This window comes from Suncus etruscus, chromosome 7 (genome assembly GCF_024139225.1).
Source record: "Suncus etruscus isolate mSunEtr1 chromosome 7, mSunEtr1.pri.cur, whole genome shotgun sequence".
In the NCBI taxonomy this organism is placed as follows: Eukaryota; Metazoa; Chordata; class Mammalia; order Eulipotyphla; family Soricidae; genus Suncus; species Suncus etruscus.
This window is the reverse complement of record NC_064854.1, coordinates 77,316,919-77,339,209: the sequence shown is the minus strand read 5'-3', so window position 1 is coordinate 77,339,209 and position 22,291 is coordinate 77,316,919.

Genomic DNA, 22,291 nt, shown 5'->3' with positions numbered 1-22,291 from the left:
TATCAGTTGCTACTAATGCTCTATGATTCTTTCCACAGACATGATCAATGACTAGGAATGAAAATGATTGAACCCCAATGCATTTCTTTGTATGATGGATTTGTCTTAATTTTATTATTGCTCTAGGTCACAGTTAATCATGAAATCTTACAATTTAATTTACTCAAGGTTCACCTGAAAGAAAAATTTCTCATCATATTAATGTTGTTTTTCTTTTTAGGTATTTAACAACTTTCACTCTTTTAATTCTAACAACATTGCTTTATTTTCCTCAATTTAGATTTTAAGACAGAAATGAATTCATAATGCTGACATAACAATACTCTTTAGGTGGACTTTCTTCACAGTGCTTCTCATCTATGATTGTCTATCATAAAGTTACTGTATAATAGCTTAGAAACTTTACAGACTCAAAACCAGCCTTAAAAAAGAGAAATTAAATGGTCTTACTTAAGATAAGACAGACCAACAGACACAACAAATCCCTACACAAAAATGACACTTAATCCCATGACAATTATCTGTCTCAAGGCAAATAAATTAAATGCACCATTTATGAGACAGAGTGGTAAAGAGGATCAAAAACTTGAAACCCAACTTTCTACTGCCTACAAGAAACACATCTGAAAAACATAGACTCAAAATAAAAGGTTTTGGGACAATCATTCAGGCAAAAAAATTGCTTATAAAAGCTAGAGTATCAGATGAAACAAACTTTAGACTCAGAAAAGTGTCGAGGGACAATTAAAGACATTTTGTACTAATCAAGGGATATGTACAACAGGAAAGTATCACATTCCTGAACATATGCACACCCAGTGAGGGACCAGCAATATTTTTAATAAAACTTTTGACAAATTTGAAAGAAGACATCAATAGCTACACAATGAGAGCAGGTGACCTACACACTGCTTTGTCACCCCCTGATAAGTCAACCAGGCTGAAACCTAACAAAACTATACTAGATCTGAAAATAAAAATGGAAGATAGTGGACTGGTAGGTATATATTAATAGGGCACTCAATCTCAAAAAAGCATGGGTCATTCTCAGAGAAAGAGAAACTTAATAAACCAGATTAGAATTGAAATGGGAGATCACCACAGACAATAAAGACATTTAAAGAATGACCAGAGACTACTTTAAGAAAGTTTATGCCACAAAACTTGTGAACCTGAAAGAAATGGACAAAACTTGGACTCTTATAATCTACAGTTGAATCAGGATAATCTAATCTATCTAAATAGGCCCAACACTGTTGAAGAAATTAAAGTGGTAATCAAAAATCTTCCAAAAAAACATAAGCCCAGGCCCAGATGAATTCATTAATGAATTCTTTTAAACCTTTCAAAAGGTATCACTATCAATACTTTTCAGGCTCGTTCAGAAAACTGTAGAAACAGAAACATTCCCAAATAGTTTTTCTGAAGCTAAAATCACCTTCATACCAAAACCATACAAAGATGCTGAAACAAAAGAAAACTACAGACAAATTATCCCTAATTGACACAGATGCAAAGATGCTAAAAATAATCCTGACAAATAGAATCAAACACCTCATCAAGAATGTCATATACCATGACCAAGTAAGCTTCATTTCAGCAATGCAAATATGTTTTAACATATGTAAATCAATCAACAGAATATAATGTATCAAAAAAAGAAAGAAACATATGATAATAACAATATATGCAGAGAAAGCATTTGATAAGGTCCAACACCCATTCTTGATAAAATTGTCAACAAGTTAAGAATGGAAGGAAATTTTTCAATATTGTCAAGGCTATTTACCACAAGTAACAGACAAATATTATTCTCAATATAAATAATCTAAGAGCCTTTTTTCTAAACTCTGGTACAAGACAAGGCTGCTTCTTTTACCACTCCTATTTGACATAGTGCTGGAATTTCTTACCATATAAATTAGGCAAGAAAAAATATCAAGGGCATCCAGAGAAGAAAGGAAGAAATCAAGCTCTCACTGTTTGAAGATAACATACTATATTTAGAAAACCCTAAAGAATCTACCAAAAAGGTTCTAGAAACAATAGATTCATATAGTAAATTGGCAAGTACAAAGTTAACATAAAAATTAATGGCCTTCTTATAAAAATAAAGATAGAAAAAATGGACAAAAAAAAAACAATCCCTTTCACATTACTGCCACACCAACTCAAAAGCTTTGAGTCAACTTAAGTAAAAAAGTGAAGGATGTATACAAAGTAAACTACAAAATACTGTGGCAAGATATAAAAGAGTACACAAAGAAATGGAGAAACATACCCTGCTCATGGATTAACATCACTAAGATGTCAATACTCTGCAAAGCATTGGTATAGATTTAATGTAATTCCTATAAAAATACCCATGACATTCTTCAAAGTAGATCAACACTCCTCAAATTCACTTGAAAAAATAAACACCCACATAAAGATAGAATAGCCCTTGGGAAAAGAAATGTGGAAGGTATCATTTTCCCCAATTTTAAATTGTATTACAAAGCTGAAGTCATTAAAACAGCATGGTATTGGAATAAAGACAGATCCTCAGATCAATGGAATAGTCTTACCATATTTTCCGGCGTATCAGAAGACTTTTGAAACAAAAAAAGTCAACTAAATTTCGGGGGTCTTCTTATACTTTGAGTATATCCCGAAAAATGTTTCAATATGCCGTTAAACGAAAATTGTCTGAATATTGCCACAAAACGAATTTTCCAACTCGATCCTACACCAATCACTGCAAGGCTGCTCGGACAACCTCTTTGACTCAGCCTATCCAAGCAGGCTTTTTATGCATGCAAATTAAACAATGTTCTGGACCCGAATCTACACTGTAAAAAGTCTGCTCAGATTGGCCAGAGTCAGAGAGGAAGTCTATTACAATATAACCTTTGAACCTTTGCTTGTTGTGATTGGCTCACTGTGGTACATACAGTTGCAGCACAGGAAGGTTCTGTCTGATACAGTGAATATAGGCCTAAATCTATGTTTTTAACTGCAAAATTAGGGGGTCGTCTTATACGCCCAGTTGTCTTTTATGCCAACAAATACTGTAAGTATTCAAAGAGTGTCCCCCACAAACAGACAATCAATTAATCTTTGATAAAGGGGTAAGAAGTGCAAAGTGAATCAAGGTAAACCTTTTCAACAAGTGGTGTTGGGACAACTGGTCAGCCCCATGCAAAAAAGTGAACACAAACTTCCATCTAATACCATGTGCAAAGGTCAAATTCAAATAGCTTAAATACCTTTTTATCAGAGCTGTAACCATAATGTATGTAGAACAACATGTAGGTAAAGAACTTCATGATATTGAGACCAAAGTCATACTTTATTTTCTTTTTGCTCTTTGGGCCACACCTGGTGATGCTCAGGGGTTACTCCTGGCTATGTGCTCAGAAATCGCTCCTGGCTTGGGGAACCATATGGGACACTGGGGGATTAAACCACGGTCCATCCTGGTTAGCACGCGCAACGCAAATCCCTTACTGCTTGTGCCGCTGCTCTGGCCCTGACAAAGTCATCTTTAAGGAGAATACAGCTGTCTCCAAATAGGTGGAAGAGGAGATAAACAGATGAGACTATATTAAGCTGAGAAGCTTCTGCACCTCAAAGGAAATCGTATTGAAAATACAAATGTCACCCACAATTGGGAGAAACTATTCACCCAGTACCCATCAGATAAGATGCTATTATGTAAGATATACAAAGTACTGATAAAGCTTAACAACAACAAATAAAAACGTCTAACCCCATCAAAAAATGAAGAGAAGAAATGAACAGACACTGAAAGAAGAAATACAAGTGGACAAAGACACATGAAAAAATGTTTCACATCTCTAATCAACAGAAAAATGAAAATTAAAGCAGCAATGAGGTATCATTTTATGCCTCAGAAAATTCAACAATAGTGATTTATTTTTAAAATATAGCTCTAAAAGTATAACTTTTCATTTTTATCAATATTATTTCTAAAAACACTTTTAAACTCTCATTTGTGTCTAAATAATTTGCAAAATGCTTAAGAGTTATATAGAATTTCTAAGAGAAATAGATTTAAAAATATCTACTCAATGTCAATTGACAAAAAAGCTATTAATAATTTTTCTATATATTTTTATAATCGGCTCCTTCAAAGGACAAATACAAAGGAAAACTTTTCCACATGTGCAGTAAAAACATCCTAGCCTCACTTTGAGAATTTTACTTTAGCCCATCTGTAGGAGGTGCAAAATTGCAAGTTTTCTAAAAGTCTAATATTTAGAAAATTTTTTATTAAATTTTAAAAGTTTAAATATTTAAATTTAAAATAAATTTTAGAATTTTTATAAGTTTTCTAAAAATCAAATTCTAAAAATTATAAGAATGCAATTGTATTATTTTATTGAAAACCAATGAGCTATTAATTACATATGCATTAAAAGTTTTATAGACTAAAAACGTTTTATAGAGTATTTAAAATTTAATGTGCAGTAATTTCAAATATTTGTGTTAAGTATTTAAAATGAACTTGCTAATATCTACAATCTACAAGTATAAGTGCTTGAAAATTTCCAGCAGAACCCAAAGGTTCTTTAAAAAAAAGAAATTTAATCGAAATAGCATTTATCTAATAATCACTTTCTATTTATTTAACTGTAGGTAATCAGAGAAGCATAGCATCTCTGGAAGATGTGTACTCGATGTTAGGATTATACAATTCAGGAGCTCTGCTGATACTGTGACTCTGTTAGAGTTCACTTTCCTAAAAATACAGAGTACTTAACATAGCATTTCTAAAACACTTCCAGACATATAAATTGCCTTCTCAAACATGAAAGAAACTAGTCTTCCATATTTTACCAAGATTATCTAGAAACTTAATTCATCTTCAAACACAATAAATACAGTTAAAATGCCATCTGTATCAGATGACTGGTATCGACAACGCATAATGCTTTAAACACAAAGATGTAGTATAAGCAAGGGATCAAAAGAAATTAAAAGTTAAGTATATTTTATTAAAACTCTTACTACTGTTAATAGAATTCTCAAACAAAAAGAGAGTATCATTTTCAGCCCTTAAACATAACTAGCTCAGCATTTTCAAAATTAAATACAAATGCAATAAATCCTATGCTGCATTATAGCCCAACAAACTCAATATAGGTTACTCAATCTGATAAAACCAGTAATGGTTTTGTCATTGTATGATAAGTGTACAATTTTTTTTCAACATTGTAAAACATGGGATAGTTTTTTGTTTTGTTTTGGGTTTTGTGGGGTTTTTTTGGGGGGGGCACACCTGTATGATGCTCAGGGGTTACTCCTGGCTAAGCACTCAGAAATTGCCCCTGGCTTGGGGGGATTGAACCACGGTCCTTCCTTGTCTAGTGCTTGCAAGGCAGACACCTTAACTCTAGAGCCACCTTACCAGCCACAACATGGGATAGTTTTATAATTCAAGTCTAAACTGTGATTAAGACAAAGAGAAATAAAAGGCAAACACATAGAAATACACATTTGCATACTAAAGTACACAAGTATAATATCTTAGGGCACTGTGAAGTACAGATAGTGAGAATTTTTTATAAATAAGTTTATAATTAATGTTTAATAAAATGATCATAGAACTGTTTAGTGCTAAACATCAAAATATAATTTAATCCTATATAATGTGATTATTGTATAAATCAGTTCATGCAATAAAGATATTCTGATACTCTACAACCTTTAAAACTACCTATTTATATATTAGCATGGAAATCTAGAACATTCAGTTAAATTGTGTATTTTATTTTTGTTATATATAAAAATATATTATATATAAATATATTATATATATTTGGTTTTTGAGTCACACCGGAAGCGCTCAGAGGCTCTACCTCTGGCTCTATGATCCGAATTCACTTCTGTCAGGTTCAGGGGACCATAAGGGTCACCAAGATTCAAACCACCATCCTTCAGCATTGTCATTTACATTTAATCGACATTTATTATTTAAGCTTTTTATTTGTTTGTTTAGGATTATAACCAGCAATTCTCAATTTACTCCTGGCTTCGTACTCAGGAACCATACTTTACAAGTTGTTCATCAAATAAATAAAAGAATAATACATTAGACAATCTTAAAATGGTTAAAACCTATAGTCCATGTCCCTTCTAAAATGTGGTTGGTCAATGTCAAGAGATACTACGTTGAGTAAAAACTGTTAGTCTTGTACATGACCATCCCAAGTCTAATGCTGGCACCCCATGTGGTCTCCTTATCCCTATAGGCATAATAACCTTAAATAATACTGAACATTTTCCAAAAGCAAACAGCACAAAAACTGCTATTGGCCTTTCTAGGTAGCACCTTTCTCATTCATGTCCTTCCAAACAAATGTGAAAACTTGAAAATGTGTATATATATCCACATTGGTTTATTTTGGAGCATTATTTTTATTATATCAAATTGTTGTATGGACTACAATTTAATCCCCACTGTATACTTACAGTTATGCCTTTGCAGATAATAGTGGTTTGGAAGTGTATTTCTAATAAAATTATTTAAATTAGTCAGAATATTATTTTTAAAAACATCTAATGATTGATAAAACAGTGATATAGCAATTCAGGTAGGAAAGATTTTTACTGTTTTAATTTTAAGCATAACTTAAAAGAAATATGAAATAAGAAGCATTTTATTTGCATATTTTGCTTGAATTATAAATTTTTCTTAACTCTGATAAAATTATTTATTATCAAAGAAAGCCTTGAGGAAAGTTATCATAGTAAATGATAAAGGTTTCTGAAATTTCTTGAATAAAATAATTATTACTCTTTAGATTATTAATGATAATTCTAAACTATATAAAAAATAATGCCCTACTATGCCCTTTTTCTCCCTAGAGATAAATTGATTATTCAGAACGCTGAAAACATCTATTTTACTGACTAGAAATGAATCACCTAAGGGAACCAAGAATTCACTACTTATAAGAAATATTGTTCATATATTTTTACTCCTGTTAGAAAATTCAGCATGCCTGCCTTATAAAATTGCTGTCATGTTTGATTAAATTACATAAGACAGCTTTCTTTATTATATTGTTTTTTCTTTGGTTGTTTATACATTATATAACTCAAACCTTTACTTTAAATTCCACTTTAGAATGGGTCATATATAAGCATGTCAGAAACAATTCAAATCAAAAAACTGATATTGCTTTCAGAATGAAGTTGGTCAGTTAAATTTAGTCTAGAAAGATCCATCAGATAAAACATACAGAATAAGCCATATCTAACACCATAAGGCTTATACAATAAATTTCTCCTGGTTTTCCTCATTAATCAAAAATTAACATCCTAGCATAGAGGTAAGGTGTTTGCCTTTCATGCAGAAGGATGGTGGTTCGAATCCCAGCATCCCATATGGCCCCCTGTGCCTGCCAGGGGCGATTTCTGAGCATAGAGCCAGGAGTAACCCCTGAGTGCTAATGGATGTGACACAAAAACAAAACAAAACAAAATATTAACATCCTCTTGAGTCACTTAAGATTGAATAATTTAAGAATTGATAAGGAGAAGATTTGAAAAGTGAATAGATTTTAGTATTTTCATAATCATCATCATATATATTTGTTTTAAAAGTAAGAGAATCGGGGCCGGGCGGTGGCGCTGGAGATAAGGTGCCTGCCTTGCCTGCGCTAGCCTAGGACGGACTGCGGTTCGATCCCCCGGCGTCCCATATGGTCCCCCAAGAAGCCAGGAGCAACTTCTGAGCGCATAGCCAGGAGTAACCCCTGAGCCTCACAGGGTGTGGCCCAAAAAAAAAAAAAAAAAAAAACCAAAAAAAAAATAAATAAAAATAAAAGTAAGAGAATCAATTATATAAAACAATAAGTATTTTCAGACATTTTTTTCCAGGATTGAATATAGTTTCACATCTAAACTGTTTAAAATTTATTAACATTTTCCAACTGGCTGCATTATCTCTGAAAAAAGAGGGGGAAATGCTGATTTTAACTCTAATAAATAATCTCCAATTTTATAGTTCATTGACTCACAAAACAATGAGGTCCTCATTTCCATTTAGTTTTTATTTCTATATTATAAACTTACTTTAATTTATTTCTAGAAAAGAATATGAATATTATAATTCATCTATTCTTCATTAAATCATGATGTCTGATAACGAGGTATATTTCAAGTATGCTCTTAATGTCAATTTTCTCTCAATTTTAGTATTTGCACATGACATTTTGCATCAGAATAGACAAAATAAAATTTTTAGTCTTTAGTAACAATTTTCACTGGTTTAAAAGGATTTAAAACTGAAATAAATGCAAATACATAGATAAAAGGAAAATTATTAACTCTTGGAAAGAAATCACTGAACATGTATATTGTTCAATAAGTAATTATATTAAATTTAAATGTATCAAGGTCTCTAGCAAAAAATAAAAATTTAGAAAATATGATAAAAAATACGATCAAACAATATACAACACTTTTTATGAGTTGTCCTTAAATCTAAACAGAATTTAGAATAAAAGCAAAATAATGCAGGTCAAAATAATAAGAAAGTGGTTAAGTGCACTTGCATGTATGTGGTCAACTCAGATTCAGTTCCCAGAATTCCATATGTTCATTCAAGTACTAATAGGGTTGATCACTGAATGCATACACAGAACTGGGCATTACTGGATAAGCCCCTGAAAAAAAAAAAAACGTAAAAGGCAAAATAATTATAATTAAAAGCTTTTATTAAAAATACAAATTGTAAATAAAGAATATAATAATGCCTCACAGACAACAGACTCTGGTTTATTTTTTTTATTTTTATAATAACTTTATTTAAGCACCTTGAGCAGACATGATTATAGTTCGGTTTCAGTCATATAAAGAACACCCCCCCCCCCTTTCACCAGTGCAACATTCCCATCACCAATGCCCCATCTCTCTTTTTTCCGGCCTGTATTTGATTTCTTTATATGCTCATTTGTTGTTGAAAATAAGATTTTTTAAAAAACAAAATAATTGTGATTTACAAAATCCTTCTTAATTTGATTTCAGGCATACATTAAGTGTGAATCAGGGCCATTCCCACCATAAGTGTCGATCTCCTTCCACCAATGTTTCCAGCATGTATCTTTTTTTTTATTGTGGCCGAAGTGGATTACAAATATTTCACAGATGAGATTACATTAAACTAAGAAATTTTGCACCTCAATAGAAATAGTGCCCAGGATACAAGAGTCACCCACCGAGTGGGAGAAACTATTCACCCAACACCCATCAGATAAGGGGCTAATATCCAAAATATACAGGGTACTGACAGAACTTTACAAGAAAAAACATCTAATCCCATCAAAAAATGGGGAGAAGAAATGAACAGACACTTTGATATAAAAGAAATACAAATGCCCAAAAGGCACATGAAAAAATGCTCCTCATCACGAATCATCAGGGAGATGCAAATCAAAACAACAATGTGATACCACCTCACACCACAGAGATTGGTGCACATCACAAAGAATGAGAACAATCAGTGCTGGCGAGGATGTGGAGAGAAAGCAACTCTTATCCACTGCTGGTGGGAATGCCATCTAGTCCAACGTCTATGGAAAGCGATATGGAGATTCCTTCAAAATCTGGAAATTGAGCTCCCATTCGACCCAGTTATTCTATTCCTAGGGATATACCCTAAGAACACAAGAATACAATACAAAACCCCCTTCCTCACGCCTATATTTATTGCAGCACTATTCACAATAGCCAGGCTTTGGAAACAACCATGATGCCCTTCAACAGAAGAAATGGCTTAAGAAACTTGGTACATATACACAATGAAATATTATACAGCCGTCAGGAGAGATGAAGTCATAAAATTTTCCTATACATGGATGTACATGGAATCTATCATGCTGAGTGAAATAAGTCAGAGGGAGAGAGATGCAGAATAGTCTCACTCATATATGGGTTTTAAGAAAAATAAAAGTCATTTTTGCAACAATCCTCAGAGACAATGAGAGAAGGTTTGGAACTTCCAGCTCACTTCATGAAGCTCACCACAAAGAGTGGTTAGTGCAGTTATAGAAATAGCTACACAGAGAACTACCATAATCATGTGAATGAATTAGGGAACTGGAGAGCCTGTCTGGAGTACAGGTGGGGGTGGGGTGGGATGGGGGAAGATTTGGGACATTGGTGGTGGGAATGTTGCACTGGTGAATGGGGTGTTCTTTACATGACAGAAACTTAATCACACTCACATATATAATCAAGATTTTTAAATAAAGAAAAACTAGAGGAATCCACTTATAGACAGATATTAGAGATTTATTCATAGGTGGTAGTTGGAGATTCAATCCTTACTGAGTGGGTTCGAAAAATAAATGAAGAGCTTTTGAAAAATTAAATAAAAGTAAATAAGTAAATAAAAATAAATAAAAATATTTAAAAATTAAAAAAAAACTTTCGGTTTTCCAATTACTAGGAACTTCATCTATGGCAGGGGTAAACTTTGCTAAAGCTTTTGAGGCTAGATTGTGGCTGAAGCATTTTAGGATAAACATAATTTTTACATCTAGAATACTAAGAATTATGTTAGTGAGAACTATAAAAGAAGTCTACCCTGTGTAGAATCATTCAACATATCTTTTGCATCGAGGTTCTTTTCCTGAAAGGAAACTGACAGCATGGCAATTATGTTACAATGTTTTCTTAATAGATTTCTTCTTTTAGTTACCCTACTGTACAACATTTCTAATATTAAAACACATCTTTTATAAACTTCTCTCCTTTGGTCTTCTTTCCTCTATTGTTTTTCACAATTTAATCCTTTATTTCAACTATCAAATAATTAAATAAAAAATTATAATTTTTCTATAATTTATAGAATAATAATGTTTCTAGTTTTTATTTTGTTTTGGGATTATATCTGGTTGTGCTCAGGCATTACACTTGACTCTGCTCTGAGATTACTTTTAGTATTATTCATGGAACTGTAATACCTAGAAGTTGAACCTGGAGCTTCAACATGCAAAATATGCATTTCCATAATGTCCTTTGCCATTCGATTTTTAACTCAATTTTTGAAATAGGTGTTATTCATATTTATTTTTAAATTTTTTAAATAATCTTAAATTAAATTATAATGAAGTGTTTGTTTTACATTCAGTTTGTATCATGCCAAAATGTGAAGAAGTCATTCTATCTTGTTCTTCCTATGGATATGGATGAAGTAATTCATCACATCATGAATTTCCTTTACTTTCTTGCCTATCAACAGATATTAAAAATAATATACCTTCAGAATGATCATATTATTTATGATATGAAGGCTTCAAGTAAATAAGTATTATTAATGTTATTGATAAACAGAACACATGAATTTTCCTGCGGCCTTCCAGGGACCCTAACCAGTGGGTAAAGCTGGGGACCACGTCAGTAATTCGCAATTCTCGAAGAAGAATCCGGCCTGAAATAGAAGAGGGACTGGGAAATGAGACTCGAGTCGAGGGTTTCCAATCAGGAGTCCATTTAATAAAAGAAAAGTTAGACCTTTTATAGACAATGCAAAACAGAGAAAGTAGGGGCGGGGAACAGTAGGAATTGCTGTAATTTTCCACGGGAACATCTTGATTTTCCAAGGTTAATAAGATTATCATCAGTCAAGAGATTTACATTACTTTTGAGCAACAAAGTACAAAATCTAATCTCAGCTTGGGCCTTTTGACCCCTGTCTTTACAAGGACATCTTGGAGCCTAGTAACTCCCTAGCTCTAGGCTATTTCTATTTCTTTGGGTCCAAGGGCAAGGAAGGCCACATGCAGCTTGTAAGCACTTTGGCTAAGACTTTCAGAAACTTCATTTTGATCAGTGAGAGGGCTTTTTAATAATTCCAAACAGTCTCCAACATTTTCCAGGTGATTGCAGTATTTCCTCTGATTATATCTTGGACAAGAGTTGTTCATACAAGAGGACAATATGTATATGAAGGATATGTGATTTAATGTTATGTAATCTTATCAAAAATCACAATAGTAATAAAAAATTAACCTTTGACTTTTCAAAACCTATGGTACAAATGTTTTTATGATTTTTTCTATAGGGTTTCTATATGTTTTTGCATGCTTAAATCAAAATCCTTGATCTTAGAAAATTTAACCAGATAAATTTGCACATTACAAGTCTTAAAATTAGAAACTATATTACTAACTGTGAAACTAGATAATTAGTTTCTTTATGGGTCTTCAAATTTTTGCTAGATAAAATTAAAAGTGCCACCAAATTGAGGTCATTATGAGCATGACAGGTCATTTATTGAGAAAACAGTTATGTAGAAATAGCATCTGCTAATTTGCTAAAAGTATTAGCATATAGATGGCTGTGGAATTTGTAAAGTGCTATGAGGAAAATTCTATAAAAATGTTCAATGTAGTTAAATATGGTTCTGTCCAAGTGTAGTTAAGTTCTTCACCCCAAGAGTAAGTATAAGCTATGTGAAACATGTTAAATTGCAGAGAAGTGAAAAAATTCAGTATCCTATCACATTTTTATATTTTTTTAACCAGGTCTACCACCAGAGGTAGGAGGGAACATGGACCTACTCCCTGCAATGTTTGGTTTGGTTCTATGGGCATGACAGTTCCATCATCTGGCCAGTGACAGTTATAGCACTTAAAGCTAGAAAGCCAAACAGTGTCAAGTTTGGATTTTGCTGCTTCTGAGTTGGGACCTCTGAGGAGAGATCTCCTAGTGCGTAGTCCTGCTCCCAGGCTGCGTCATCCTGTCTCCCATCCCTTAAAAACAACTGCATGGGCCAGCAAGCAGGGGGTACCTGTGTGTCACATGTTGTGTCACATCTTGCTGTTAGTACTTAGTGTGGAGGACGCAGCACACCCTCACCATCATTGCAGTATTTTTACCCTCACTCAAAATGGCAAAATCCAAAGCTAAACGAAAATATGAAGATGAACATAGGACATTTTTGGAAGAATGGGAAGATGCTTTCTTCTTTATTGAATGTAATGGGAAAGTGCTGTATTTAATATGCAATACTATGATATCACATTTCAAGGCTTCAAATCTTCAGCATCATTTTAGCACTCTCCATGCTAATATTGACAAGGAATTACCCAAAGGTACTGAACTACGCAAACAAAAATTGAGCACCTTGAAAAGCCAGGTATAAAGACAGTATCAAATGTTTCAGCAATTAATCAAGCATGGAGAAACTGTGACACTTGCATCTTATAAAGTTGTATGGAACATTGTCCTAAAAAAACCGTACAATGAGGGGGAGTTTCTTTTTTTATTTTTATTTTTATTTTTCACAGCATTATTTATGGTACATAGTGACAACGAATGAGGGGCACTCCCATCCCAGTGCTGTCCTCCCTCCACCCCCATTTCCAGCATGCATCTCATATCTCCCTCCCTTTCCCCTCAGAATACTAGTGCAACTGGTCTCCACTTTATAGCTTGTTGTATGTTGTCTATTCTATTGTAGTTTGTGATAAAAAAGGATAAGAAGAAAAAAGAAAAAAAAGAGAAAAAAAGGAAGAGAGAAAAATTGGCCACAACTACCAAAAAAAGAAAGAGAAAAAGAAGAAAAAAAAATGCACCCGTCTAATGAGAAAAGAAAAAAAATTACCAAATAATAATCACGGGGTGAAAAGGGAAGAGAAAAATGGAGGAAATAAGGAAAATAAAGTAAAAGACCAACAAATCAAAACAAACAAAAATATAAAAAGAAAGAAAGGGTGCTGCAATGGTAGGGTTTGGCGTTTCCTCCATTTTTTTTTTTTTTTGTATAGGCACAGTAAGCATTGGGGGAGAATGGGAATTACTGTGGCCTAAAAGATTCAGGGCTTTTTCATCCTTGAAGCATACCATCATGGGATCAACCCCTGGTTCCATAGGTGTTCATTACCTCATCCCAAGGGCTTTATATGTGGTGCCAGGAAACTTTCCTCTCAGTTGTGGGTGAGACAATGAGGCCACTATATCCAGCGTTCTTGGCATTTGTACATGTCCTAGGACAGGGTCTAGGTTAGAGTCTTTATGGTTCTAAAGGTTCTGTTCCACCATTGTTGTGTACAGTCTTCTGTATCAGATGCTCCCTGTTTTCATTCAGTCCCCAAGCTGAAGTATGGGATATTATGGATCTAAGGGTTCTGCTCAGTCTCTGTTGTCCAAGTTGGGCCTCTGCAATAAGAAATCCTTTTTATTTTTTTTTAATAAGAGTTCTGGTCCACAGTCTAGGGCAGGGTTTTCCTTATCGGTCCCCAGGATAGTTCTGCCCAGTCGCAGCTGTCAAAGTCAGTTTTCTGTACATGGTGCTCTTATTTTTTGCTGTTCAAAAGACAGTACATCTTCTGGTTTCCATCCAATGTTAGGTGAGGTGATAAGACGACTTGGTCTTGGGTCAAGTTGTCATTTCCTCATTGTCATATCATAACTGGTACAAGTTAGTGCCAGAGCTGTGCTATAATTCTCCCAATGGAGTTGGTTCCTGGAATTGTTTTCCAGAGCTATATCTGTTCTACATCTGGAATCTGGGGTTTGGAGTTGAACTGCCACTGTCCAATCTCCTGGAGACTGGGTTGTATCTATATGACACATGTTCAGGATGGGAGGCACCCTAGTGTTATAAAAAGTGTAACTTCTTATCCCTAGAAGATAAGATCTTATTTCTGTGTCTATGGTTTCCCCTTGTTTACTGTGCTCATACAAAAACATATGGTTTCATGTTCGTTTGCTGGTGCTATTCTGGGTAAGGATGATTGGTTATATTCACACTTTCTGTGGTCCGTTTTTGATTTGCCATTTTATCCCAGGCAATGCTTTAGTACCATGCAGCTAAAGAATGATAATGATAGCAAAAATATGAATACATTAAAATAAAACAGATAAATAAACCTGTGTTTAAAAAGAAAAAGAAAACAAAGGTATTTGAAGATAACGGGTGATAGTTGAGTATGAGACATGTTTTGCGGCATTGCGGAACCCTATATTGTCCTTGAACTAGGGGTTTTGCTGAAGCTGATTCCGGTATTATGCAACAGTCCAAAGTTTGATGGGGGCAAGAGGGGCCACCAAGCATGGGTCAGCAGGCGTGTTGGTTGTAGTTATTTGTCGAGGCATGAGATGGGGACTGAAGGGTGTCTTTCAATGAAGAGCTGGATGGTGGTCTGTTGGGGCAGCAGGTCAGTCTTGGTGCCTACCCAGTTAGGAACTGAGGATAAAGAGGGTTAAATAAGGGTAAGATAATGATTTAGGGTTGGGGGCTGAGGGGGTAGGAGAGACACAGGGGTGAGGGGAGAGACAATGCATGATAGAGACTATATACAATATATAGATGGACTGTTTATGGTTTAGTCTTGGAGTCAATATGAAAAGTCACATCCACAAAAAGGCTAGAGAATGAAGGTCTATTTGAGTGTTTTATCCAAATCTTGGGCATCCTGATTCCATTCCTAGGAACAGTCTAGGATAAGAAACGTTTTTGGATAATGCTTAAAAAGTATATTTGTCATGCGGGCGCATTTGTGCCTGTACGGTTTTGAAAAATATTATTAGTAGCAAACAATACAGGGGGTCCAGTATGCATAGGGGAGGGGTTTCTCTCCTCCACCTTTCCCCACGGTCTGAGTTGCCAGGGCCAACCATGAAGACCCGCCTGGCATAGGGGGGGTGGTCTCAGTCTCCTGGACCAAGTGTTCAGTCCAGGAGGTCTGTGGCCTGCTGTCTGCCCAGAGACCCTGACATACCAGAAAAAAGAGGGACGGCTTTCCTGGCATGTGCACTCTGCTGGGTCCAACTGCAGGCTCTGAGGGGGAGTTTCTGAAACAGTGTTTTGTGGATGTAATTGAAACCTTGTCTCCAGACAATAAAAAACTCAAAGATTCCATCAATGATCTCCAGTTGTCACAGCAGACAGTTGAGACCAGAATAGCAAACATAAATCTGATTGAGTCAGATCTACACGCAGACTTGAATGCATGTGCTAATTTTAGTGTTGCATTAGACGAGTCATGCGACATACAAGACAAGCCACAGTTGGCAATATTTGCGCGAATTGTTTCTGAGTACTGTGTGATTAAAGAATAGCTTCTCGACATTGTCGCATTAAAAGACAGAACTCAAGGCACTGACATAAAAGAGGCAATGACTGCCGTTTTTAAAAAAGTGAATATGTCTTTTGAAAAACTCACCACAATAGTCACGGATGGTGCACCATCGATGATTGGCTCAGTAAATGGACTTGTGGGTTTTTGTAAAGGTGATGACGCCGTTCCTGAATTTTGGAACTTCCACTGCATCATCCATCATGAGCAACTTGTGTCCAAAACACTGAATTTAGACCACGTTATGAATGAAGCCTGTGATTGAGATTGTGAACTACATCCGTATGTATGCCCTTAATCACCGGCAATTCAAGAACCTCATTGCAGAACTTGACGCAGACTTGCCCAGTGACCCGCCACTGCACAGCATAGTGAGATGGCTCTCAAGAGGCAAAGTAGTTTTATCCTTTTTTGAGCTTTTGGAAACAGTAAAATTGTTTATGGCAGAGAAGAACAAAACGTATCCTCTGCTTTCAGACCCCGAGTGGCTTATGGATTTGGCATTTTTAGTGGACATGCTTTCACACTTGGATAAACTAAACGTGGACCTAGAGGGGAAATTAAAAACTCTTCCTGAGATGACTTAAAGTGTATTCTCCTTTGTAAACAAGTTGAAGCTTTTTAAAGCACACATTCAAAACAGCAATCTATCCCATTTTCCTTCTTTGTGCAGCACTCTGCAGAAGACCAGTGTTAAAACAGATAGATATAGCTGGATACGTGAAACAACTTACATAACTGCAAGAGAAGTTTACTTTGGATTTGAGGACTTAGACCAAAAAAGACCACAGATCACTTTCCTCATAGACCCGTTTAATGTTGACACAGACTGCCTTATTTCCCCCTCTAACTGGAGGCAGGACTAGCTAGTTCAAGTTGCGTGGTTTTGTTTGAAAAAGAGAAAAGTAATAAACTGGGGTAAGAGTCTAATACCCCGAAAGTGGGCGGAGTCCTTCTAAAGGCTCTCATCATCAATTTGGGAGATGGAGAAAAAGAAGGTGAAACACTCCACTAGTACCAAAAGAAGTGTCAAATATCCAGTGAGGGCTCCAGCTATATCGATAAGCACCACAAAGAACAGACAAAACAAACAAACAAACAAAAAACAAAAACAAAAACAGACAAACAAAAATCACGCCATGGTCTTGAATTAAGAAACATGGCATAGCACATAACAAAAGAGAAGAAAGGAAGAGAAAAAAAATAAGTATAATTGGGGACAACACTTTCAATAATCACACCGAAACAGAGAAATCGACCAAAATAGATAGGTAAATCAAAAATAATAATAACAATAATGAATGAAGGTAATATATATATATTTATATAAAAAATAACCAAGGTTTTGTGCTTTTTGTATTTTTGTTTTTTTCCCTCCTGCCCTGGCACAGTAAATATTGGGGTCATTTGAAAAGGAATTCACTTGGCCTAAGAGATATGAGGTTTCTCCGTCCTTGGAGCATACTGTCATGGGATCAACTCTAGACTTTGCTCAGGATCCTTTACTTTCCCGGTGGTGTTTTTTTTCTTAGTGTTAAGGGAAGTCTCTTTTGAGCAGGTCGATGTCAGAGCAGTGATAGGGTCTTCCCTGGTAGAGGATTGCTTCCAGATGTTGTTATAAAAAACCTTGGATGTTTCGTAGATAGTTTCCCTGGTTAAGGAGTGAATGGAGGCTGCATACTTATTTTTCATTATTAGTTACGCTTATTGAACTATTTTCTTAGATATTACAGATTTCAAAATTATGAAACTTTAATTTAATAGAGCAAAATAAATTAATTTTGTTTAAATCAATATATTTGTGAGTTTATAACCAAAATATTTTTATTTTCTCATTTTTAATCTTCATCTAGATAATAGAGTAGCAAGATAAACAGAAGAATGCTCTATCATGAATAATACATAAGATATAAAAGAAGAAAAAAGATGAAAGAAACAATTGCCTGTCAATTTATGACAGTATTGTGGAGCTGATGAAGCTTTTTGGTGCAAAGCCCTTGAGTTTTACTTAATGCCCCACATTTAATGGATCATTTCAAGAAATATTAGGCATCTGGTGTCAAAGGTAAGGAGTCCGTATTGCTTCCCTGTGGACTATTGCTTTGCCCAGTGAGTAAAAACCCAATATCTTCCACAACCCCAACCACTTTTCTATATGTGTCTCTTGGAAAATCTTAAATTTATTCTGAAAAGTTAAATTCAGAATGTGGAATATTATTTATTTTAAATAGAAAAGGCACAGATGTGAACATTATAAAAGCCAAGAAACTGTCAAAACTGCCATATATGATAAGAAACAGAATAATATTTTTATGTGAAGTTCTCTACAAAAGTTTTACCCATGTTTCCATAGCTGAAATTTATCAAATTTTAGGGGTATTCTGATCTTTTTCACCAATAATCTTAACAATACCATACTTACATCTGTTGTAATTTAATGCAAACAAACAACTTTGACCACATTTTTTACATTGGAAAATTATAAATTCTTATTCTCAATATGCAGAGATAAGGGTTGGTTCAGTGTTAAAATTTTAGATTTAGTATTATAAATCTTTATGTATACTATATACTCAGACATGTTGCTTATTACTTTATTTGAACAAGTAGAAAAATAATGTGTACTTCTTATTATATAATGTATTTTGAGTTTTGTTCTTTTAAAATATTATAGCATAGGTGCTACATTAGTTTTAATATGTGTTGATCTTTTAGATTTTGAAAAATGATTTATTCACAATTATATACAAGGTTGTTCATAATAAAGTTGTTTTTTACAGTTACAAAATTGTTCTTAATTGAATTTAAATTCTAAAATGTACAATACTCTTCACCAGTAAATATTTTCCACCACCTATGTCACCAGTTTAATTTACACACACCCTGTTGTAGCAAGCATTTTTGATTTTCTCATTCTGTTTCTGTCTCTCTCTCTCACACATACACACATACACTCTCCCTACCTGTTTTTCTTTTTTACTTTTAAACTCTATGGTTTTCATTATTGTTACTGAATCGGTATCTTGCATATCACTTTATATTCTTTCAGTAAAAATTTCTAGTCCAGATAGATCATTTCCACTATCATTGGCATAGTGATCTCTTGTCTGGGAGTGCCCCAACTGCACTCTTGGGAGTGCCCTAATTGTACTTCTCCTCTAGATATGGCAAGCTTACTACATGGACTGGTCCTCCTGGACCAGTTGTCCCTATTAAATTTTAATATAATAACCATATTGTCTATTTTTATATCTCACAAATGAGTGGGGTTATTTTATCTATCCCTCTCTCCAGCTGACTCACTTATCCCAGCATAATATTCTGCATATCTGTCCATGTATGAGAAAATTTTATGACTTCATTTTTCATAGTATTACATTGTATAGATGTACCATGTTTCTTTATCCACTCATCTGTTCTTGAGCACTTGGGGGTGTTTCTAGATTCTAGTTATTGTGATTAGTGCTGCAGTAAACATAGGAATATAGATGGTTTTTCTGCATTGTGTTTTGGGCTCCTAGAGTATATTCATATGATTTATATTTTAGAATCAGATGAAAGCTCAATTTCTATTAACAAATATCCATACTGTTTTCCAAATAAAAAGTTAGACCAGTCAGCATTTTCACCAACAGTGTAGGAAAACTCCTTTCTCTCCAGAACTGCCCCAGTGTTTTGAAGTTTTCATGGTATAGATCTTTTCACTTCTCTCATCAGGTTGGGTCCCAGGTACTTGACATTTTTAGATACCATTTTAAAAGGGATCAACTCCTTAATGTCTTTCTCCTCTACTTTGTTATTTGTATAAAGGAATGTTATTATCTTTTGTGTATTGATATTTAGCCAGCTACTTTGCTGTACTGACTTATTGTTTCTAGGAGTTTTACTGGAACTCTTTAGGGTTTTTTTTATGTATATCATCGTATCATCTGCATAAATAGATAGTTTAACTTTATCTTTCTTTATTTGGATTCCTTTGATTCCCTACTCTTGTCTGATTGCTATTGCTAGTTCTTTTAAAGCTATTTTAAATAAGAGTGGAGAAAGTGGGAGGTCTTGCCTAGTTCCTGACCTTAGTGGACATGTTTTCAGTTTTTTGCCATTAAGGGTAATGTTGGCTATGGGCTTTTTATAGATAGCTCTAACTGTCTTGAGGAAGGTTCCTTCAAACACTATTTTGCTGAGTGTTTTCAGCATGAATGGGTGTTGGATATAGTCAAATGCCTTCTCTGCATTGATTGATATAATCATGTGATTTTTTTTCTTTCTTTTTGTTGATGTTGGTTGGTTTGATTATGTTGAACCACCCTTGCATCCCTGGTATGAAACACACTTGGTCATAGTGTATAATCTTGATGTACTATTGGATTTGTTTTGCTAATATTTTGTTGAGGATTTTTGAATCTATGTTCATTAGTGAGAATGGTCTGTATTTTTCTTTCTTGGCAGTGTCTTTGCTGTATTTGGGAATGAGTATGATATTTGCCTCGTAAAAGGAGTTAGGAAGGATTTCTGTTTTTTTTTTCAATATTTTGGAAGAGCCTGAAGATCAGTGGTTGTAATTCTTCTCGGAATATTTGATATAATTCACCTGTAAAACCATTTGGACCTGGGCTTTTGTTCTTGGGGAATTTCATAATTACTGTTTCAATTTCCTTAGATATTATTGGACTGTTTAGGCTTTCTACAACCTACTTTTCCAGTCTCAGGAGATATTTTTCCAGAAATCTGTGGGTTTCTTCAGGGTTCTCTGGCCTACTAAGTTCAGTTGTTCATATTATGCCCTCAGGCTATCTTGGATTACTTGGAGTTCTGCTGTGATCTCGCCTCTTTCATTTGTGATCCTATTTATTTGGGTGTTTTCCATTTATTTTGTGAGTCTTGCCAGCAGTTTGTCTATCTTGTTTATTCTTTCAAAAAACCAACTTTTGGTCTCATTGATTTTTTTGTATTGCTTTCTTTGTTTCTATGTTATTTATTATACCCTGGTTTTTATTATTTCTTTTCTTCTGACTGTGTTTGAGTTTCTTTGTAGTTGTTTTCCCAGCTCTTAAGGTGTCCTTGTAAAGTTTTGATTTTGTCATTTTTCTTTCTTCTTATATAAGCCTGTATTGCTATAAGTTTTCTCCTAATTACTGCTTCTGCTGTTTCTCAGATTCTGACAGTTTGTCTCTTCATTATCATTTGTCTCAAGGAATTTTTTTATTTCTTCCTTGATTTTATCTTTGATCCAGCTGTTATTGACTAGCATGTTATTTAATCTCCAGGTGTTGGATTTTCTCCACATTTTCTTTTTACAATCAATCTTGATCTCTGTTGCATAATGATCTGATGGGTTGCTTCTAATAATCCTTATATTTGTGACTTCGTGCAAATTAGATTTATATCCCATGTTATGGTCTATTCTGAAGAAAGTTCCATGTGCACTTGAGAAGAATGTATATTTTGCTTTCTTGGGGTGAAGAGCCCTGTATACTTCCATTAGTTCTATTTCCTCTAAATTCTCATTTAGACCTCTTATGTTTTTGCTAGTTTTCTGCCTTATGGATCTCTCTAGTGGTGATAGTGGAGTACTGAATTCTCCTACTATTATCACATTTCCTTCCATTTGTTTCTCTAGATTTGTGAGCAAAAGACTTACATATTTTTCTGGCTTTGCAGTCATTGCATAAATATTGATTAGAGTTAGTACATCTTGGTCTAATGTTCCCCTGATTAATAAGTAGTGACCTTCTTGATCTCTGAGCACTTTCTTGAGCTTGAATGGAATTTGGTCTGATATAAGAATGGCCATCTCGGCTTTTTTTTTTTTTTTTTTTGGCTTGAGTCATTGATTTCATTCTTTTATTCTAAGCCTGTGCCTATGCTGTTCTTTTAGGTGTGTTTCTTGGAGGCATCAGATATATCTTTTTTTCTGAAACATCCCTCTACCCTGTGTCTTTTAATGGGGGAATTTAGCCCTTTGACATTTAAGGAGAGTGCCACCAGAGAGGTTTGTTATGCTACTGTATTGAATAGAGTGTTGTTACAGTCAGCAGTTTGGATTGTGTAGTACATCTTTGAGTAGTTAATTTAGAGATAGTTTGCTTAGTACAAATAGTGCAGTTATTTTTTGTCTAAGAATGTTTTTAGTTTTACTTCCCATATGAATGAGAGTTTTGCTGGGTAATGTACTCTAGGTTAGAAGTTTC